This window comes from Marmota marmota, unplaced genomic scaffold (genome assembly GCF_001458135.2).
Source record: "Marmota marmota marmota unplaced genomic scaffold, marMar, whole genome shotgun sequence".
In the NCBI taxonomy this organism is placed as follows: domain Eukaryota; kingdom Metazoa; phylum Chordata; class Mammalia; order Rodentia; family Sciuridae; genus Marmota; species Marmota marmota.
Window position 1 is genome coordinate 5,562,657 of NW_025999944.1, and position 21,407 is coordinate 5,584,063.

At 41.2% G+C, this 21,407-nt stretch overlaps 1 long non-coding RNA gene across 1 annotated transcript; it reads left to right on the top strand.

The window, feature by feature from the left end:
• The first annotated feature begins 1,861 nt into the window (after positions 1 to 1,861).
• On the top strand, positions 1,862 to 16,362 carry LOC125616389. The gene is made up of 3 exons (XR_007347022.1): positions 1,862 to 2,131; positions 6,577 to 6,725; positions 16,148 to 16,362. It is a non-coding gene; the product is annotated as an uncharacterized LOC125616389 (long non-coding RNA).
• Positions 16,363 to 21,407: the final 5,045 nt, after the last annotated feature.

Here is a 21,407-nt window from a genome sequence, read left to right on the forward strand (position 1 = left end):
AAATATATTTTTTAGTTGTAGATGGACACAATACCTTTATTTTGTTTATTTATTTTTATGTACTGCTGAGGATCGAACCCAGTGCCTCACACATGCAAAGCAAGTGCTCTACCCCTGAGCCACAACTCCAGCCCTGATATTGGCTTTTAAAAAAATGTTTTTTTGTATTGTTGTGTTCACTATTTTTGTATTAATTTTTATGATTTATATGACAGACGCTACCACTTTGTTTGAGTTCCTGCGTTATTTTCTCCCAGGTTATTATTTATTCTTGATTTACTATGTTTTCACTGTGTGGAGGATTTTAAAGTTTGTACAGTCAAGCACAGTCATGATACATTTTGGAAGTTTTGGGGTATATGACTTGCTTCACCCTCTTGTCTTCTGCCTCACCTGATATTTATAAAATCAATCTTCCATGTTTTGTTATTGTAATTTTCAGATTTTAATTTTTTATATTTTTAATTTTTATATACACTGTATGGTAGGGAATTGAACTCTGACTTTGATAGTTAGATAGTCAATTGTCCAATAACTTTTTCCATTGCTTTAAAATATTAGCTTGTCACATTTTACATTTGTATACATATAGGTAATATGGACACAGAGTTCTGTACATGAACTTTTTAGTCGGTCTCATTGATTTGCTTGTCTAGGCCAGTGTACTAATTTAAATACTGTAGTTCTGCTTTATGATCTGATATTTTGCAGGGCAGGCTGCCTCCTATTATTCTTCCTTGAAAATTTCCGTGAGCTGTTCTTGCAGAGTCACTCCTCTGGATGAGTTTTAGGATCTGTTTACCCATCCCAGTGGGCCTTTCTTGACTTGAATTCACAGGTTAATTTGGAGGCACAGCAAAACTAATCTTTCAAGGAGGAAGAGAGGAGCAGAGCACAAGACACCCAGCGAGCTGGGCCTGCAGCTTTGGAGACACCTACACCTAGAACCTATGTGTGGAAGAGTTTCAAAGGACTCCAAAGGAAGCAAGGTCATAGGGATCATACCGAAGTTAGCTTCTCCTTCTCCACACATTTTCCTGAGATTCTGTCTGAAGGTTCTCTGTGCAGGGGTCCTGCTAACACTGCCTGCTGGAATGGGGTCCAGGAAGCTGAGTCACAGTTACTTTCTTCCTCGTGCCCAAGTTACATTCATTGAAACTAAACAACTGTTCTCGAATTACTCAATTATTCAGCAGGAACAAGCTCAAAAGAAAAGGAGGAGGAAATGGAGACGTGTGGGAGAAGGAGTGAGCACAGGGAGAAGCGACATAAGAGCACTGACAAAATCTATTCTATGAGAAGGTCTTGGGCTAAAGAATCTCTGCAAAGGGGTGAGGGTTGTTCCATAGCTGCAGGAGTTTGAGAAGCACTCCCGGGAAACAACACCGCAGTCTTGAACTGTGTCTCTGACTCTCATTTTTTCTTCTATTTTCTTTCCGGTGGTGTTTACTTTTCTTTCTTACTTTCCCCCCAAATAGATAGAAATGATTAGAATTGAATTTCCTTCAGCAGCATGCGGAGCTGCAGTGTTTGTTACAGAACCTCATTTCTGTTGGGGATAATGGCAGGGAGCTATTTATAGACGGGCTCTGAAATTTCCTTAGTAACAAGGGTTGGAAAGAGCTCTGTCCCGGCTGCAGGAAATATCTGCAGCCAGCGGGTGGCCTTGCCCCTGATCCCTCTCAACTTTGGAATTCTCAAGTGATTGTAGGTTTAGTATTATTTTCTTGTACTTCAAACATACGTCACGGCTGGAGAACTTTCATGAATATTTACCAATCCAATTGTGTACTGTATTTTGTTTTGATGATCATGTGTTCTATTGAAGGAGGGATATTTCATTTTGATTGCTAGGCTTTGTACTGCTACAACTCAGGTCTGCGCTGAACTTTCTCAGACTTTGAGATTTATATTTCCATTGTATTTCACATTCCTGGGCTTTGGCCAGAACCCTAACCTTTACCTTTAAGCACTTTTCCCTCCCTTTTATGTTTGTTCCCTTTTTCCTTCCCTCCAGCTTGACCATCTGTCTCCTTCCTTTTGCTTCTGTAGAACCATAGACTAAGTACCTAGGGGTGAAACGGCACATGTCATCAAAGGATTCGGTTTTCAGAAGTCATCTCTGATCTGGGTGAGTACACAGTGACTTCTGCAAAGTGTTCTGCATCTTGTGACCATCTGGGCCCATGACCTCGCCTAGTTAGAGCTTCGTTAACAAGGCCAAGGTCATGGTTTCAGACCCCATATGGTCCAGTTTACTCTGCTCAGGGAAGAGCTTTATTACGTTGCTGTGGCCTGCAACTGCTAATGCTGGTGGGCCCGCCTTGAAAAGGGGCTTCTACAGGAAGACCTGGAGAGAGCTGGGTTGCAGCCAGCCCCTCAACATCATTACAGCAAACTTCAAAGCCTATGTTCTGGGTGGACAGTCAGCAGGACTCTTATCTCAATGCATGCTTTATGTTAAGCTTTAGAATAGATAAGCAATCATCTGTCTCCCACTGGGAAGGCCGTACAGAATAACCCAAAGATGTCTAGTGTTTGGGGCCATTGTTCCTTTTCTTCATTTGGCCATGTCACACTCTATAAAGTGGGTCTCTGTGGAGCTGCAGATTTTACCCATGGAAATTAAGGGATGGGCACAGTTAAACCTGGCGAGACGAGCTGCTGTGTGTAACTGGGAAGAGTTGCCATCGGAGAAGTACAACGTCTGAGAGCTTTGAAGAGCAGAAACCGAGCATCTTCTCCGTCTAGTTTTGTAACCGAGTAAAGTATTTGTTTCCAGGATAATTTGAAATTTACAAACCATTTCCATATCCTCCATTTCCCTTGGTTCCTTGGATGTGAGATTCGCTCGACAGGCAGTATCACACCTTTCCTATTGGAACGTTCTGTGTAGAGGTCCCATGACTTGTCGTTGGTTGCACAAGTTACAAAGCCTTGAACCACAACCCAGGGGGCTTTCTCTGGTGGCACACTACACTGGGATTTTTTTTTTTTATTTATACTTAGAAATATTTCAACAAATGTTATTGTTGATACCATTTCTACTTTTCCTATCGTGCTTTTTTTAAAAAAAAATAATTTTTGTTGTAGAGGGATACAAAATATCTTTGTTTATTAACTTATTTTTCACATGCTGCTGAGGATCAAACCAGTGCCTCACACAGGCTAAGCAAGGGCTCTGCCACTGAGCTACAGCCTCAGCTCCCCTCCACCCCCTTGTGCTTTTGATTGGCTTATGGTTGGAAGATTACGGCTTCTATGGCTGCAATTACATACAAATCAGATTTCTGAAACTTGGATATGGCCTCAGAAGGAGATTGAAGAGCTGCTTCCAGGGCCTTTTCAGGGGGATTATCTGAATAGTAGGGGGACAGAAAAAAAATTCTGAAATTAGAGAAGCCTGCTTTCAAATCCTGACTTAGCCTTAGTTGATTTCTCAAGTTATTGAACCCTATGTGGTTGGGAAATAACCTTGGCAGCGCTCTTTCTGAATTGAATATGCCAAATTGTGTACTAGCCCTGCTCAGAACTGAAATCCAACAGTGAAAAAATGATGAAAGGGTTTTCAGCTAATCGTAGAAGTGGGAAGAAAGCAAGATGTTCTTAATCTTTTCTCTCCCAAGACCATTGTACTTCAATTGTGTGACATTTCTGTTCCAATTAAAGGCATGTCTTATATCCAAAGGGTCTCATTTACATTTTCTTGCTTTGCAAGCCCTAGCATCATATTTTTTTTTACAAAATTACATAATGCATTATGTCTTGATGCAATTTAATACCTCCTGCTGACTATTCAAAATTACTAAGCAGAAGGTCAGACTAAATCAGTGAACAGCTATTAAAATGCATAGGCAGCAACACAAACAGTAGATAATTAGTACTTAAAGTAAGCCAAAGCCTCAAGAAATGTGAAGAAAAAAGTAATCAAGGTGTTTTATTAATTCTGTAACTGCATCTTACATTCATAAAAATGGCTATGGATTTAGAGCCACCATTAATTTGCCTTTTTGGGAATGGTTTGTTTTTCTCCTTGTGGAATATATTATACCATACAGAAGAGGGTATAAACCATATGTACAGTTTAAAACACAATTGCAAAGCAAACATCCATAAGTCACCCAGACCAAGGAGAAACTTGCCATTGCCAGTCCCCCTAGCCAGGGCAGAATCCTCCCCACCAGATGCAATGTGTTTATCAACTCTACCTGTTGCCATAATTTATCTTTCTGATAGTGTGACCCCTAGGGAGTTCAGTTGGATGGTGTTGGTTTTTGAAACTTACACAAGGGAATTACACAGACTTTTACTTTTGTGATTGCTGCTTTCACTTGATAGAGTATTTGTGACATCTGTGTTGTTGGTGTATTTATAGTTTATGTATTTTTATGGACATGCAGTTTAATATCATATATATATACTTAACAATATCTGTATTGATTCTACCCTGATGCCCTTTGGATCATTTCCATTTGGGGGCTATTTTTGAATGCTGCTGCTCTCTTCTGGCTGCATACTAGCATTCCTACAGAGTATATATTTAGGGGAGAATGATCCAACCACAGGGCCTGTATGCTTTCAACTTTACTGGATAATACTAAAACATTTTTAAAGTATTTGCACCATTTTTGACTCTGGGAGAGTTCCAATTTCTCTAATTTCTCACCAACACTTGTAGCTGTCAGAAATAATGTAATTTTTGCAAACCCAAGGGCTACATAATGGTTTTTCATTGTGGTCTTAGTTTGGATTTCATTGCCTACCTAATTAGTTGATCATATCTTTTTTTTTTTTTTTAAGAAGCCATATGGAATTCCAATTTAGGAAAAGCTTATTCAAATCATTTGCCATTTTCTTTATAATTGGGCTGTTTTCCTTTTTGAGGGCTGTTTTAGTCAGCTTTTTTGCTGCTGTGACTAAAAGACCGAACCAGAACAATTGTAGAGGAGGAAGAGTTTATTTGAGGGCTCACAGTTTCAGAGGTCTTGGTCCATAGAAGGCTGGCTCCATTCCTTGGGGATCAAGGTGAGGCAGAACAGCATGGTGGAAGAATGTGGTGATGGGGAGCAGCTCACATGATGATCAGAAAGTGGAGAGAGACTCCACTTACCAGATACAAATATATACCCCAAGCCATGCTTCCAATGTCCCACCTCCTCCAGCCACATCTTACCAACCTTCAGTGACCACTCAGTTAGTCCTTATTAGGGGATTACTTCACTGATTGGGTTAAGACTCTTACAACCCAATCATTTCTTCTCTGAACCTTCTTGCACTGTGTCACACATGAGCTTTTGGGGAAGCCTCACACCCAAACCATAGCAGGGGGTCTGTGTATTGTTCAGAGCAATGACCTGAAGATGGGGGGAATTAGCTATGGGGATGCCCACAGGAAGGGCATGTCAGGGAGTGGAAAGAGCCAGTGCAAAGGTCCTAAGCCAGAAGCCCTCCTGGAGCAAAGTGGTGATCGGGAGAGGAGTAGCAGTTGGCTTCGGATGATGGGGAGAAGGCTTTGTTGGCCTCATAGAAATCTTTGGCTGGGATTACGAATCTCATGGAAATTGACCAAAATTTCCACCAGAAGAGCCACACAACCTGATTCTTTCTCTCTCTCTCTTTAAATTAATAGATTTCAATTATTATTATTATTATTATTATTATTATTATTATTATTATTATTTTATTATTATTGTTAGCAGTTTACAGGAAGTGGAATGGAATATAATGTCCTATTGGGAGAATCTGTGCTTCTCACCTCTGCAACTATGGGATCTACAATATTGCAGATGTTGGCATCCAAAGTAGGCATGCTCTTGCTAGAGGACACAGGTTTCATTGATTATGTGACCTATCTATGCTGCTGGGGCACATGCAGAGCAGCATGGGAGAAGAGCAATCAGTTGGCAGGAGGGACTGACCCTGAAGCAAGGAGGGGCAGATCTGCTTTCACACAGGGAGTAGGAAGGAGTGTTTGTGGTACCTGGTGGTCCCCTCTTAGTGCTCCTTTGTCCAGTCGTCACTGTGAATGGACATGTGCAGCAAGTCCAGGGGATGCTGTTGTGAACATGGACTCGCATCTTTAACAACGAAAGTTTGGTCTGCACCACCAGGAGCGGTCCCAAGACCTGCACAGGCATTAGCTGAGGGGAAAGAAATTTAGAGGGATGGAGGAGGAGGGAGATGACGAGTACCAACTGTGGCTCAGACCAGCTGTGACAACAGGGGCTGTGGTCTCTCTCCCTGAGGTGGCCCTAAGGAGAAGAGGTCAGTGGCACCCTGGCACCCTGGGATGTGGATGAAGGTGTGCACCTGTGCAGAGTGAGGATGGACCAGGGTGGTCATGGAGGTTCACTGCTCAGTCCGTCTTCAAGCAAGCCTCCACTTCAGTCACAACACAGTGCTTGAGATGACACCAGGCTTCCTTGGCCATTCCCAGCATGATGGGGTTACTAGGGCCGGAAATTCCTGCCTTTAACAGGCAGCCTTTGCTCAGTAGCTTCCATAGGCTGGCTGGGGCCTTCTGAGATGGAAGATGTTCTTATTAAACTCTCCTTTCTTCTTTCTCTGCTTCCACAGATGTTAGAGCTACACAGTGGTCAAGAGACTCCCCCAGGCTCCTCTGGCTGTCTCCCTGTGCTACACAGCGAGCATTTCCCCCATTACATCTCCGAGGCACCAGGGCCCACTTTGGCATCTGTTTCTGGGAAGACCTGAGCTGAAATGAGGTATGTTTCGTGTAATTATTGACATGTCCTAGTTTAAATTTACCATCTTGCCTTTTTTTTGGTCTATCCCCCCTTCACCTCCCCACCCCATGTACTGTTTGTTCCTTCATCTCTTTCTTTTGGATTGAGTTTTTTTAACAAACAATTGTTTTATAATCTGCATTTTGTTGTTCAAGTTTTTTTTTTTTTTTTTGGCATTTGTCTTTAGTTTTATTTCAAAGTTAGGGTTTAACATTCCAGGCGCAGTATTTCCCTTCACATATTGCATCACAAAATGTAAAACAGAATACATCCCATTCTTCCCTCCTGTCCTTTGAGCTATTTTCAGATATTTGACTTCTGCATGTGCTCTAAACCATGAAACACACTGCCAATATTTTTATTTTAAACAGTCAAATATCTTTTACAGAGATTGAAAATGATCAAGAGTCTTTTATGTTTATCCAAATGTTTACTTTTGGGAGTGTTCTTCGTGACTTTGTGTAGACCCAATATCCAACTGTTAACATTTTCCATCTGCCTTAAGGACTTTCTTTAATATTTCTTTCTTGCAACAATTTTGTTGATTTTTTTTTCAGAATTTGTCTGAAATAGTGTCTATTTCTCTTTTTTGTTATAGTAGAAGATACATAACATGAAATTTACTATTTTTGCCATTTTATATGTTTTATTTAGCCTGTTGCAGGGCATTTTTGGATGTTTCATACAGGTTTTACTGAAAATGCACATTTTCCTGGATCACATGGTAATTACTATCAGTTATTTTCAAGAAACTGTCGCGTTGTTTTGCGGAGTGCCTATACCATGCACATGGGAGGGTCAGAGGACACGTATACACATTCTTTGCCTTATCTTTGTGTAGACTTGATTTGCATTTCCCTAATTAATGGAACTGAACATCTTTCATGTTCTTATTTTCCATCTCCATGTTCTCTCAGTGAAATGTCTAATTCCACTTCCTATTTTCTAACCAAAATGTGCTTTTTCCCCCCTTCCTGTTCAGTTTTTAAAATTTCAAGGATACATTGTAGATGTGGGTCCTTAGTCAGAAACGTGGCTTGCAAAGGTCCTCTTCGAGTCTGTGCCTTGTCATCTCATTATCTTCACGAGGTTTGCCTCACAGCAAAAGTTAATTTGGATGAAGTCCGTTTTATTGATTGTTTCTCTTTCATGGACCAAGCTTCTGATGTCATGCCTAAGTATTTATTTATTTTTAATAAAAATTTATCTCCCAAAGATTTTTTTTTGGTTATGTTTTCTTCTAAAATTTTTTATAGTTTGGTGTTTTATATTTAAGCCTGAGATTCATTTTGAGTTAATATCTAGGTGAGATTTGAAGTTTCGATTGCTACTATTTTTGCGATGGATAGTCAACTGCTCCAGCACCATCTGTTGACAGTGCCACCCTTCCTTGTTGACTTGCTTTTTGCTCATTTGTCAAAATGCACTGGGTTATATTTGGATGGACTATGTCTGAGTTCTCTTTTCGTGTTTCCTTTTCTTTGTGTCTACAGCTTCATAAATACCACAAATCTTGATAACTGTAGCTATATGGTATCTTAAAATGGAATAGAATGATTTATTTTTCTTGTACTTTGTTCTTCTTTTCCAAAATTGTTTTAGCTGTTCTAATTCCCTTGCCTTTCTAGGTAAACTTGGAATGATTGAGTCTATGTCTACAGGCCGACATTGCTGAGATTTGGGTGGTATGATTTTATATTTTACTCTGTTTCCCTATATCCATCTGTGTCATTGTGAATTCTCTGTGGATGTATTTTCTCCTAGTTATGGATTATACATTTTCACTTTTCTCATAATTTTTTATTGATTGTTGAACCTTATGGATTTTACATGATTGGTTGCTAGGTTTTATCATTTAATAGCTCTTGATTTTCCTGTAAGGTAGCATAGTTAAGTTGCTTAGAAGCAACTGGAGGCTTTTGAACCTTGTTCTGAAGCTTTGCCAGGGCGGGAGGGTGTGCTCTTTAACATAGACATAGTTCAACTCTGGCAGCACAGGGAAATCCTCCTGAGATTCTACCTCACACCCTAGGTGTTGCTCCACGCTGGGTGACAGGACTTCAGGGGCTTCTGACTCCCTGGAATTGTTCTGCCAAACTCCCTTCTGGTGGTTCTTCAACCCTTGAGGTTTCTTGCCTGTTCATTCATAGATCTGTACCCAGCCGCAGACTTGTGAGTGTCCCCCTGACCTCCGAGCTCTCTCTGTAAGCCACCCATTCCCCTCTGGTGCTCTGCCTCTCAATTTCTACATGTCTTCACCTTCTCAAACTCCAAACTCTGCCTCCTGACCTCTGTGAAGTAAGAACTGAAAGTTCTCTCGGATTTTAAGTTAGCACAATCCTAAGAGCCCATCCTGATTTTTCCCCTTCTTTGGAGTAAGTTTCAACCTAGGTAATTTTAAGTCCTGGTGACATAACAGCCCAAACACATTGTGCATTTTACATCAATTCATTATAAACTTATAATACAAAGCTATTATTTTACTTTAAGCAGTTTTTGAGTAAAATTTCGAGTTAGAAAGATGTATTTTCTATTTGTCACATAGATGTCATTTTCAGGACTCCTCATTTCTTCATGGAGATAAAATTTCCACTGAGTGATATTTCCCTTAACATTTCTTACATTACAAGTTTGCTGGTACTTAATTTCATCAATATTTTAATCAATATTTTATGTTTCTAGGTAACATTTTTTTTCTCTTAGAACTTTAAAACTACTGGCTATCTTCTGGTTTATGTAGTATTTGATAGAATATTTGGTGGCATTTTTAAGTTTTCTTTTTTGAATGTCTAACATAACTTATCCCCCTCTACCTTCTTCTAAGGTATTCTTTATCACTGGGATTTAACAGTTTCATATTATTGGTATGATTTTTAAATGTTTTCGTTAACATTTTTTTCTGCTCAGGGTTTGTTGAGCTTCTTGAAACTGTTGGTTTACAGTTTTCATCAAATTCAGAAAAATATTTGACTATTCTCTCAATATTTTTTGTCTCCTTTTTCTAGGACTGTAATCCCACATATATAAACAATTGATATTGTCCTGCAGATCACAAAAATATTCATTTTTAAAGTCTTTTTTCTGACTTGATGCCATTTGGATAGTTTCTATTATTTGATATCACATTTTCTTTATCCATTCATCTGCTGCAGGATACCTAAGTCGGTTCCATAGTTTAGCTATTGTGAGTTGATCTGCTATGAACATTGATGTGGCTGTATCACTGTAAATGCTGATTTTAAGTCCTTTGGGTATGAGCCGAGGAAGTGTTTAATTGGTTGCAAACTCTTTCTAGTGTATTTTCATTTAGAGATTTTATTTTTATCAATATAGACTTGACTTGAAACTTTCTGCATCTCCCATGTTTATCTTACAATATTTATATATAATTTTTACACCATTGAGTATATGGAACATCTTTATAATTACTATAACTACAGTTTTAATGTTCACTTCTGCCTATTCCATCATCTATGTTATTTCTGGGTCTGTTTTTATTGACTGTGGAGCACATTTCCTGCTTTCTGTGTACATAATAATTTTTGAGTGGCTTCTGTATATTTTATGTTAAGTGCTGGATTTTGTTGTGCTCCTTTAAATAATATTGGGCTTCTATTTTGTTGTAGCAGTTAAATTACACATGCATTAGCTTGATCCTTTTGAGATTTATTTTTAAATCTCTTTTAGGGTAAATGTGGAACAGTCATTGTTCTAGAGCTAATTTAGCTCCAGTTTTTAAAATGTGAGGTTGGACCTTCTGGGATCTACACTGAGAAGGCTGTATGTTCAACAAGATCTATCCAGTCCTGCTACAGTGAGCTTACATAATCTTGGAAACTGTTAGTTCTGGTTATAGTTTTTCCCTTGAAAGTTACTCTGGTCTATCCTCATTGGGTTTTCCTCATACATTTGTGGAATGATTATCAACTAAAGGCTCTAGAGGATCCTCATGCAGATTTCTAGAGCTCTCTGTAATGACCTCTTCTTAAGCATTGTCCTCATGATTACAGATGTCTCTGTCTTCCCAAATTTTAGTTTCGTAACTCCCCAAGGGACACTGGGCTCTATTTTCCCTCTCCTCCCCCACATTTATCATTACCTTAAGCAGGAAATGTTTTCTCTTTTTTTCAGGTTGTGGTCATGCACTGTCCTTTGTCTAATATCTGAAAATGGTCACTTTCTATGCTTTGTCCAATATTCCAATTGTTTCTGGCAGGAGGGAAATTCTTGATTAATGTATTCTCTTATGTTTGGAAATAAAGATCCCCTAGATATTCATATTTTTCTATTATTCATATGACTTGCTAATTTAAACTTCTTTTATTCTGTTCCTGGAAACTATGTTTTAAAATAAAGTTTAGAACTTTATCTATAATTCTATGTATACTCACCTTGCTATAATTTTGGACCACACTTCTCATCTGCCAAGTTCTTTTGATTTTGTTATCCAGATGTTGATTCTCGTCTTCATTTCTTATCTCACCAACTCTAATATTCTTCTTCTTTTTTTAAAATAATAATTCATGTTCTTGCTAAAACATTGCAGGACAAATGCAGAGTAGTGAAGAGCAGCGTTCTGGGTAGCTGTGATGGGGTAATAAGACTCCACAGCTGGTCTGACTACAGACTGTCGAGCGGCCGGGCACCCCCAGGCAGCAGGCAGCTGCCAGGCTTGCTCACAACATTTCCGTAGATTCCGTTGGCAAGGAGACAGTGAGCCCTCGAGACCTGGATGGCCTGTGTCCCTGGCACGGTGGGCAGCATGAGCTTCAAGTGTGCCCCAGCCCTCTTTGCCTCTTTGATCTCATTGAGGCTGATGTGGAATAGGCCAAGGTGCAGTGCTGCGCCCAGTGGACCATCATACCTGGGCAGCACCCAGCGGGGGACCCTCCCAACTTGATGAGGGACTTTGGGTGGATATGCCAATCACCCTCTTCAGAGATATTGTTTTTATTATTCTAGATACGAACAAACCTATTTTAGGGAGAGAAGTGAGGCTTTTTGAGTCTGAAATGTCTCCTTATACGACCATCGCTAAATTGACTGCAAAGAAACAAATGCCTTGGCTCAGGAGGCTTAGAGCATGCGGAAATGCCAGCTGCAGAGAGAATTGTCCTCTGACAGACACGGGAGCCTTTTATGAACTGTAGTAGTATTTTGTATGTAATTAAAATATTCTTGACTAGTTTTAAATAAAATAAAATAAGAATATTATATCCCTATGTATGTATTCCTGTGTATATGTGTGTATGTGTGTGTGTGTGTGTGTGCATGTGTGTGAATTTGTGTATAAACTTGCAAACAGAAATAGGTAGCCAAATATGTGATAGACAGTAAGGCCATTAAGAAGTGTTGTGCATGCTCCTTTCTACCTGTCACTATTAAATCTGTTTGTTTATTTTTTGCCTAGTGTTGAGTCTGAGTAAATTAGTTATGCATATGATAAAACTTCAGTATACTGCATGTATTTCTGCTTTCTGCACAAAGAAATCATGAAGGAATATGACAATGCTTGATTTTTTTTTTAAACACAGAACCAGCGATTGAATCCAGGACCTTTCAAAGTTAGGCAAACACTCCACCCCTGAGCTACATCACCAGCCCTTTTAAAACCTTAATTTGAGCCAGCGTCTTCCTCAGTTGCCCAAGCTGGGCTGGCACTTGCAATTCTTCTGCCTCAGCTTCCTGAGTAGCTGGGATTATAGGTGGGTACCAGAATGCCCAGATTAAAAGACATACTTTTTTATTTTACTGATACAATTTCCATTATTTTACAGTGTAGAGGTTCAGTTAAAATAAAGTGCAGGGCTGGGGATATAGCTCAGTTGGTAGAGTGCTTGCCTCACATGCACAAGGCCCTGGGTTCAATCCCCAGCACCACACACACACACACAATGCAATTAGTTTGACGTGACTTATACTTAGTTAACTCATAACAATTCCCAAGTATAACTACTCTCTTTTGCATATATTCGAAACTGAATATAAACATACATCTCCTGTTTAGAGTCATCTGCTTTAACTACTTGGCCTTTGGTTTCTGAAACCTATTGTTTGTACCACTAGTCTCCAAAAAAAGCCTTTAATCCTTTTGATACTGTTTTCCTACCTCATGTCAAAGTGGCAAAGAAGTGATAGCCACAGTATGACTCTGAGAGAGAACTTCATCACAGAGTAGCTATCATGGTTGGTTTTTGACAAAGTCTAGCTTTAACATAAAATTTCCTTGGGTGAGCCTCTTCTCCAGTTAACAATTTGGAGAAACTAGACAAAGTAAGCGGTTAAAAAGTCAGGTTGTACAAACTTGATGTGATGGAATGTCGTTTAGTATTCTAACCAAATCAACTTGTCTTTCAAACAGTTGCTAGGATTCTTATAGCAATGAACATTTAATGAAAGCCCAGTACAGGTAAGGCCCACCAGTGTGCCAAGGACATTAAAGTAGGTGGCAAGTTAAATAAAGATAAATTATTTGAATAATTCAACAACAAAATCAATGTCACAATGTTTGGTAGTCATTGCGTTGCCCAAGCAATAATTTAGGACAAAGCTCAAATGTGTAATGACTCCAACTTCAACAGAAATCGTCTGGGAGATGTTTATAGGGACAGGGTAAAGGTGGGCTTAGTGCAGGTGGGGGAGACAGTGAGGACCCTTGTTAATGAGGGCGCCATTGTTAATAAAAGTGGAGAGGAAGGATGGCTTGAGGGACACATGACTTTAAAGGCCACTGAACGGAGAAACAGAAAGAAAGCTTGTAGCTGAGGAGTTGAGGGCCCCTCAGCATCAAGTTGAGGAACATGAACAAGGAGACATCTCATTTAGTGTGGGGACAGAGGAGAAGCTATGAGGAACCAAGTTAGTAACTATATCTCGTCATACAGACAACAACGATGCCCAGTAGTAAAGTCCAACACTGTTGGAATGCACCCTCAAGTGCGCCTGTCTATGGGGCTAGGGGTGGTTCTGTATTCTCTGTACAAATTTACTCAGTTTCCTAAATCATAGGCTTTGAGGAGCTGGGAGAGAGAGGCACTCGGCTCATAAAAAGCTTCATCCACAGTAGAATTTTAAGTCGTGGATGTCCACCTTTTCTGAATCACTCTGGAAATCACTGCTCAGATCTGAAACTGCATGTAGTCAAGCCACTGGAGGAATAGATGTCTATGTTGTGTCCATGAGCTTGAAGTCCTGGGTTGAGAAATAAAGCAGAGAAGAGTGTCAGAGGGAAGCCGTCACTACCAGGTGGCACCTGAGGAAAGACAAGGAGTGAGGAACAGCTAGAGGACACGAGAGCAAGGGGGAACAGCAAGGGCCAAGACCTGGAAACAGGAGCAAAAGTGTCTTGTTTGAGGACCAGAGAGACCATGTGGATGGAGTCCAGTGGGCAGGAGGGAGTTAGCAGGTCAGTTAGCAGGTCAGCTTGGAGAAGCAGGGGCGGGGCGTCAGGCAGGACGTGGAGGCCTCAGCCATACGCTGATCAAGGGTGCAGCTACTGGGGCTTTTGAGTAGAGAAATTGCAACATTCATCCTACTGTCTTTTCCTGCGTCTAAGATGCCTTGGATTTTAAGACCTGTTATGCAAAAGTTACCATTTCATGTCTGACACTGGGGCTTCCTTTTTGTTGTTGATTCTTACCTTGATTTAAGAAATGTTAAAACATAAAAACAAACAAAAAAGTGCTTTGGAAACCTAAAATGTAATATGTTCCCTAAAAAGCATTCTGTCTGCTTCATCGGGCGTAGGCTACAAGGGAGGCCTTTGCAATTCAGCCGTCCAGGGTGTGTGAAAAATGACCCAGATGTGGAGATGTTTGAGGTGAGAGGAAAAGAAACTCGAAGGTTTTCGGTTTCTGCAACAGTAAGTCGTCATTTACTGAGATGGAGAAAACTATGAGAGGAACAGATTTTGTGGGGGACAGTTAGAACTTTGTTTTGGACATGGTTGAGAGTCTCAGACTTCCAAGGGGAGATATCGAGTAGCACACATGCATGCACACCACACACACACTCACACACACACACACACTCTCTCTCTCTCACACACACACACACACACACACACACACACATACACACACACACGTCAGTTCTCATTCCTGGTGGAGTCCACATTTGTGAATTTTCTTTTTCACTGATATTTACTGATCCTCAGATGAACGCAGAGTCTCACAGTCGTCCATGGCCACGTGTGGACAGGTGGAAGCTTTGGGCTGCCCAGCGCCCGTGCTCTCAGCTGAGATCAGAGGCACTGGCCTTGGCCTCCGGCTCTCCTGCTGAAGCCCTTCTCTTCCTCCAGCCCTAACCGGTGCTTCGTTTTTTGCTTGCTCGTGCTTTTTCTTGGTGATGCCTTTGTTTAAAATGGTCCCCAGCTGCAGTGCTGAAGTGCTGTTCTGCGTTCCTCATGTGCTAATGCCGGGACGTGCCTTCTGGGGAGCAGACACCTGTCGGGTTTTCATTCAGGCATGAAATACAGTGCTATCGGCCATGGACGCAATATTATCGAGTCAACAACATATGTTAAATAGACGTCTTTTAAAATAAACACATAAAGCAAGGTTGTTTATCAGTAAATTCAAATGTTATTACCAGAGGTGCACTAAATAAATAAATAAATAAATAGATAGATAGATAGATAGATAAATAGATAAATAAATAGAAGAACTCTATTTCCCCTAAAAGCAATAATTGAGTGTTTGCTAATTCTGTATTGGTGACAACTTTATAGACCATCATTTCAACAAATAGTGAGAATCAGCTATATATATTCTGGAGTTCTTTTTTTAAAAAATATTTTTAGTTATAAATGGGTGCAATACTTTTATTTATTATTTTTTTATTCTTTGTCTTATTTCTTTTTTTATTTGTTTTAATTAGTTACTCATGACAGTACAATGATCTTGACATATCATATTTGAATCAGATGGGATATAATTTCTCATTTTTCTGAATGTACAGGTTGCAGAATTATATTGGTTATGAAGTCATGTATACACCCACAGCAATAATAATGTCTATTTTATTCTGCTGTAATTTATTTATTTTTATGTGATGCTGAGAATCGAACCCAGTGCCTCACACATGCTAGGCAAGTGCTCTTCCACTGAGCCACAACCCCAGCCCCCTATATTTTGGAATTTTTGAGCTCAGGATGACATAAGTACTAGATGAGAGGTCATCTGTATCTACTCACATTTAAAAATCTTATTATCCCACAATTGACACAGATTTGAAAAAAGCAAGGAGATGATTACAGAAATTGAAAATAAGCTTTTAGAAACTTTTAGATATTATAGGGTAGATATTACATCTATTGAATGTAGTACTAATAAAGAATGAGGTTGCATTTTACAGATCTGTTTCTAAATTTTTCTGATCCTTCATGTTATTGTGTTTTGCAGAATTCTCCCCCTGTGGTGGACTCGGGGGACAGTCCCACAGCACCCACAGCTTGAGAAGCGCTGGTCTGGGAGGTGGTTCCATTCTACCCTGCCCCCACTTTCCACATGTCAGGTAGCTCTGAGGCAGATATTAGCACAAGGTGAGTTTACATTTCTAGTTTCTGGTTTGGCACATGAAGAGCTCAGAAGTTGTGATCATCCTAATAAGTGAAAAACAGAAGAAACTATAAAATAAACAGCTCTTAGAAAAAGGAAGCCTCAGAAGAGACTGACAGATGTCCACTTCCAGGGAAGCAGAAAAGAGTTTCCAGAGAAAAAATCTATGTTCTATTCTAATCAAATTTCCGACATCTTTTGATAAATGTTCCGTCTCAGGGGCCTCTGATCCCTGCCTCTCTGAGGGGGTGATGCTGCGGGCAATTAAATCAAGTTCAAAAATACTTATTAAATAAAAATACATGTCAGCAGCCCTGTCTTTCAGCATAACACCCTCCTCACAATGGCCAGGAAGACCAGCGTCTCTGTCAGCAGAATGGTCAGCTCAGATTTACTCAATATGGCATTGGCTCTCTAAGTCAAAGGGACATGCTGGCAGGTTCCAGAAAGGCTGGCCGTGGGAGCACAAGACTCAGCACCCTCTCCCCCTCCTCCTGCCAGAATTGTCTGAAATGAGGAAAGAAATGTAAAAATGCAAGACAACCAGAACCTGGGATGCAGTAAGAAGGGGTGCAGTTCATTGCCTCAAGGTGCAAAAGAGACTGCAGGTTCTCAGCCTGTGGGACCCCGGTGAAGGCAGCCGGAGGTCGAACTCACACTCCCTTCCATGGGAAGCCCTGGAAAGTCGCCTGGAGTCAAAACAGACTCCAAATGAGGAGTTGTGGGTAGAGCGTGGGAGAAAGAGAAAAGGCTGGGGGCGATGGGTGGGGAGAGAGGAGAAGAGCTGATCCGGGTGCAGCAGCTTTCCTACCCAGCGAGGCTGCACTTCCAGGTTCTAGGCGAGGCTGCCAAACTACACAGGACTTCTGGGATTTCTTCTGACTCAGCTCCTTCCAGAATATTCCAGAGCTCAGGCTCTAGCTGGAGGGACCCTTTTCGGGCACTGCAGTGCTCCCTGCTGATGGGACCAGTCAAGTCACAGAAAGTAACTTGACTGTCGCTCCCCCGCCACCCCACCCTCATCACCGCCCCGCCCCGTCTCTCTCCATCCCTTTCTGGGGGAGGCTTGGTTGAAGAGAAACAAGACATCGAAACCTTTCTGCTACAGTATTTTAAGTGAAGATGGAGAAGCAGCCTTACAAGACAAAATTGCTGGGACTGTCCCTGGCATCCGTTCTCTCTTTCACACCGCTCCGTCGTGGATCAGAAACATTTAAGCAGGTGGACATCACCCGCTGTCCAGGCACCGCATGGAGAACTAGAGAAACTTCCCCTGTTCCTTTGAGGGTAAACACCAGACAGGCTAGACCTGACCTCATTCAAAGACAAAAGTAGATGCTTATATTTAAAAAGTATTAGTATATTATGCTAACAAAATTATATGTGATGCAAATGCGAGGAAAGAAAAGGAAAGATAGCTCATAGATCCTTAGACGAGGTCAGAAATAAAACACAAGTACATTATTTATCAGATATAGACAAAATTTATTGACTCAGGTGCCGCAGCCCGGCTGGCTGGGCAAAATAAGCGGAGGGGTGACGAATAACTTGTGTGCGTTGATACAGCAGGAGTGGGAGCCGTTTATTGCAGGACAGGAGCAGTATTTATACATTCCACACAGCTTATCTAATTAGCATAAACTAGATACATCAGTCAACCAATCAGGAATCTCTACACCTAATGGCTCGGTTTTGTTACTTCTCAAACCACTCCCTCTGACATTTTGCCAGGCACCATCCAGACTTGTTTACGAACTTTAACATTCCCCTGGCAAAATGCCAGGTGTTATTTTGACTTGTTTACAGACTCTAACACTCAGGGACTGAAGGTAAAAAGATTATAGAAAAATGTATCAACCCAATGTAATAAAAATGCAATGGTTGCTATACCAACATCACAATTTCCAAAGAAAGGCCATTAAATTGGATATTAAAAAATCTTTTTTTTTTAAAAATAAATATAATCCACAAATATGTCAAATAGTGTATTTCAAAAATATATAATCAGGATATATATGAAGTAAATCCTCTATATGTAGAAATATGCCAAGACATCAAGTGGCAGACGAGAGTAGCTGGAGATTTTAACACGCTTGTCACCATCTTTGACAGAATAATTATGCAAAATACAGTGATAAAGAGGCTAGGAAATTCAGGCGTAGAATAGGGACTCAGGCACCAATTGTTCCTTTCAGGTGAGTAGTTGACTTGACCAAGCCTCGGTGGCTCTGCCTGTCATGTTAGGTCAATGCAGGTTCTTACATTGCAAAGACAATTGTTCTAAGGGTGCAGAGGGAACTCTGGGTGGCTGGCTGGTGGTAAGTAGAGGAGAAGGCCATCAGAGTGCTTGAGTCTCCATGGCTGCTCCATGAACGTAAAGAAGAAGGGAATCCTCCCTTGGCATAAGAAAAGGTAGCGTGGGCAAGGCATAGACAGGGGGAAGCAGGGTAAGGTTGGTTGGTGTTGATTTTATTTATTATTATTTTTAGGGAAGAACCCAGCCACACTGGAGTGTAGGTACAGTTATAAATACAGCAGCCGCAGTAGTGGGAGAAGATGCTGGAGGGATTGTTGAAGCTCATTCTTGGAGCATCCGAGAGCCTTAGATTCCGACAGACTGACTGTGGGCCCCTGTGCTCTGGCCTGAACGGTGGAGTGACTCATGACTCCTAGGATGGGGTTCCTAATAAGCCCTATAGAATGTTTCTGTTCAACTTTAAAAATCATGGTTAGAGCCGGGTGCGGTGCTACACCCTATAATCCCAGTGGCTTGAGATGCTGAGGCAAGAGGATCACGAGTTCAAATCCAGCCTCAGAAACTCAGTGAGACCCTAAGTAGCTCAGCAAGACCCTGCTTCTAAATAAAATATTAAAAAAAAAAAAGGTCTGGGGTTGTGGCTCAGGGGTTAAAGATTGAACCCCTCGGTTCAATCTTTGGTATCAAAGAATAAAATTTGATTAAGTAACATAAAATTATATTAACCCCTGTTAACCCTTTTTGGTCCCATATTAACCCCTTTTTGGTGTGCAGCTCAGTGGGATCAAACACATTCATCATCCAGCACAGCTCCCACCCGTGTTCCCATCCATCTCCAGAACTTGTTTCATCTGTAAAACTCAAACTCCCTGCCTGTGAGCCAACAGCTCCTCCCTCTCCCCTCTCTAGCCCCTGGACCCACCATTCTCTTTCTCTCTCTGGGATGACTGTTCTAAGTACCTCATACAAGAAGAGCTTATTTCTCTCGAGGTCTACCCATAGGGTAGCACGTGTCAGGATTCCTTCTTTTTAAAGGCTGAGTGATCTTCCATTGCATGTTTAGACTGTGTTTTGTCTGGCCATTCCATTAGTGGCAAGTGGTTGCATCCACATTTTAGCTACTGTGAATAAGGCTGCTCCAAACAAAGGGTGCACAAATGTCCTCTTTGAGACCCTGGCTTCAGTTCTTTTGTGGATATGCCCAGCAGTGAGCTTGTTGGATCTAAAGGTAATCCAGTGTTAAGTTACTGAGCAACTGTCTCGTGGGACCATTGTACCTGTCCACCGATGGTGTACCAGCGTTCCGATTTCTCACCATCTTCACCAGGACGTGCAGTTTTCTTCTTACAGTAGCCATCCTGAGAGATGTAAGATGGCATGACAGTGTTTTTGAGGTACATCTCAAACATGATTGGCGATGTTGAACATCCCTTCCTGAGCTTATTGGGATATGCCTAGCAGTGAGCTTATATCCTTCCTGTATAAATTCTCACAAGCTCCTTGAAATGTTTAAGTAGGAGGCAGTTCAGGTTACAAATTCAGAATCATCTTCGGTGTGCATCATTGGCGATTGCTGATGCTGGTGTTGTTGCTGTCATTATCTCAACAAGTGACTACGCCCCCACCCTGTGGTTTAAAGGAACCATTAAGGCATTTGAAGCAAGGCAACACCTGATCAATTTCGTGTTTCAAAAATAGCTCTGACCTGACACAGTGATGTAAAATTGGAGGACCACCGATGAATTCGTTTACTTTTTATTTCCTCATGCTGGAAAATGAGAATCGGGCCAATCTGACATTTTATTTGGCTTTGTTCATTTTCCATTGCAGGTGTATTGCTGCAAAAAGTGGCATGAGGACCTAATTATTCAGGAGATACTTAAAGGGCTGGCAAAAACATTACTGCTTTGTAGACGGGCTGATACCCCAGTTTTCCTTATCATTGCTTTCTCTAGAGAGCCCCCCTGCCCCATGCAAACCATCAGCATTATTTCTGGAGGTAAGGTAAACATTTTAATCTTCGTGGCCTGATCTTGATGGAGAACAGATCAACCAAATCCCCTCCTGCCTGCAAAGCAATCAATACCAAGGAAGAAAATGAAAAGCACTTAAACCAAACTTCCTGAATGGATACTCCCAAGAAACACGGGAAGGATTTTTTTCCTTAGAAAGGTTATCTTGGGGGTTTGAATCTTTTACAGAGCCCTAACAAATGGCTCAGAAAAGGGATTAGATGGACTCCCTGGGAACGGTAACGATTTTAATGTCACTGTTGAGGTTGACAAAAATAAAAATATTTCCTTAGAAAATGTGAACGAGTGGAAACCTTGTTCCTTGTTTGGGTTCCAGGCCGGCAGGACTAGGGAAAGCCTGGTGGCCCAGCGGAGGAGGTCCTCACCCGATACGTGGTTTTGGATGCCTGGCAGTGCCTCCTCACCTGCTCCAATATGGGTGAGCAGGTATGTGACATCCCAAGTAAGACATTTCATTCATTCAGTCTTGGCGGGCGTCACTCCTGGGCTGTCTCTTGGCTCCTCTGCTTTTCCTGGTTTCACCTCCACCTACTTCTCCTCTCTCCCTCCACATGCCCCCCCCACGCTTCCTGCTCCACCTTATGCTCTCCAGCCTTATCGTCCTACTGTGCCCTTGATTTCTACCCCTTCTCCTACTCACCCTTTCTCGCTCCAGACTCACAAGGTCTAAGCTCTGCACCTTATGTTCCTCAGGTATCCCAAACTCGACGTCTAAAACCATAAACTTTTCCTAAGAAACCAATCCCACCACTTACTCCGCTCCTAAACCCTTGTTTTTATCTTGGAAATCTATGACTACTTCCCCCCCCCCCCC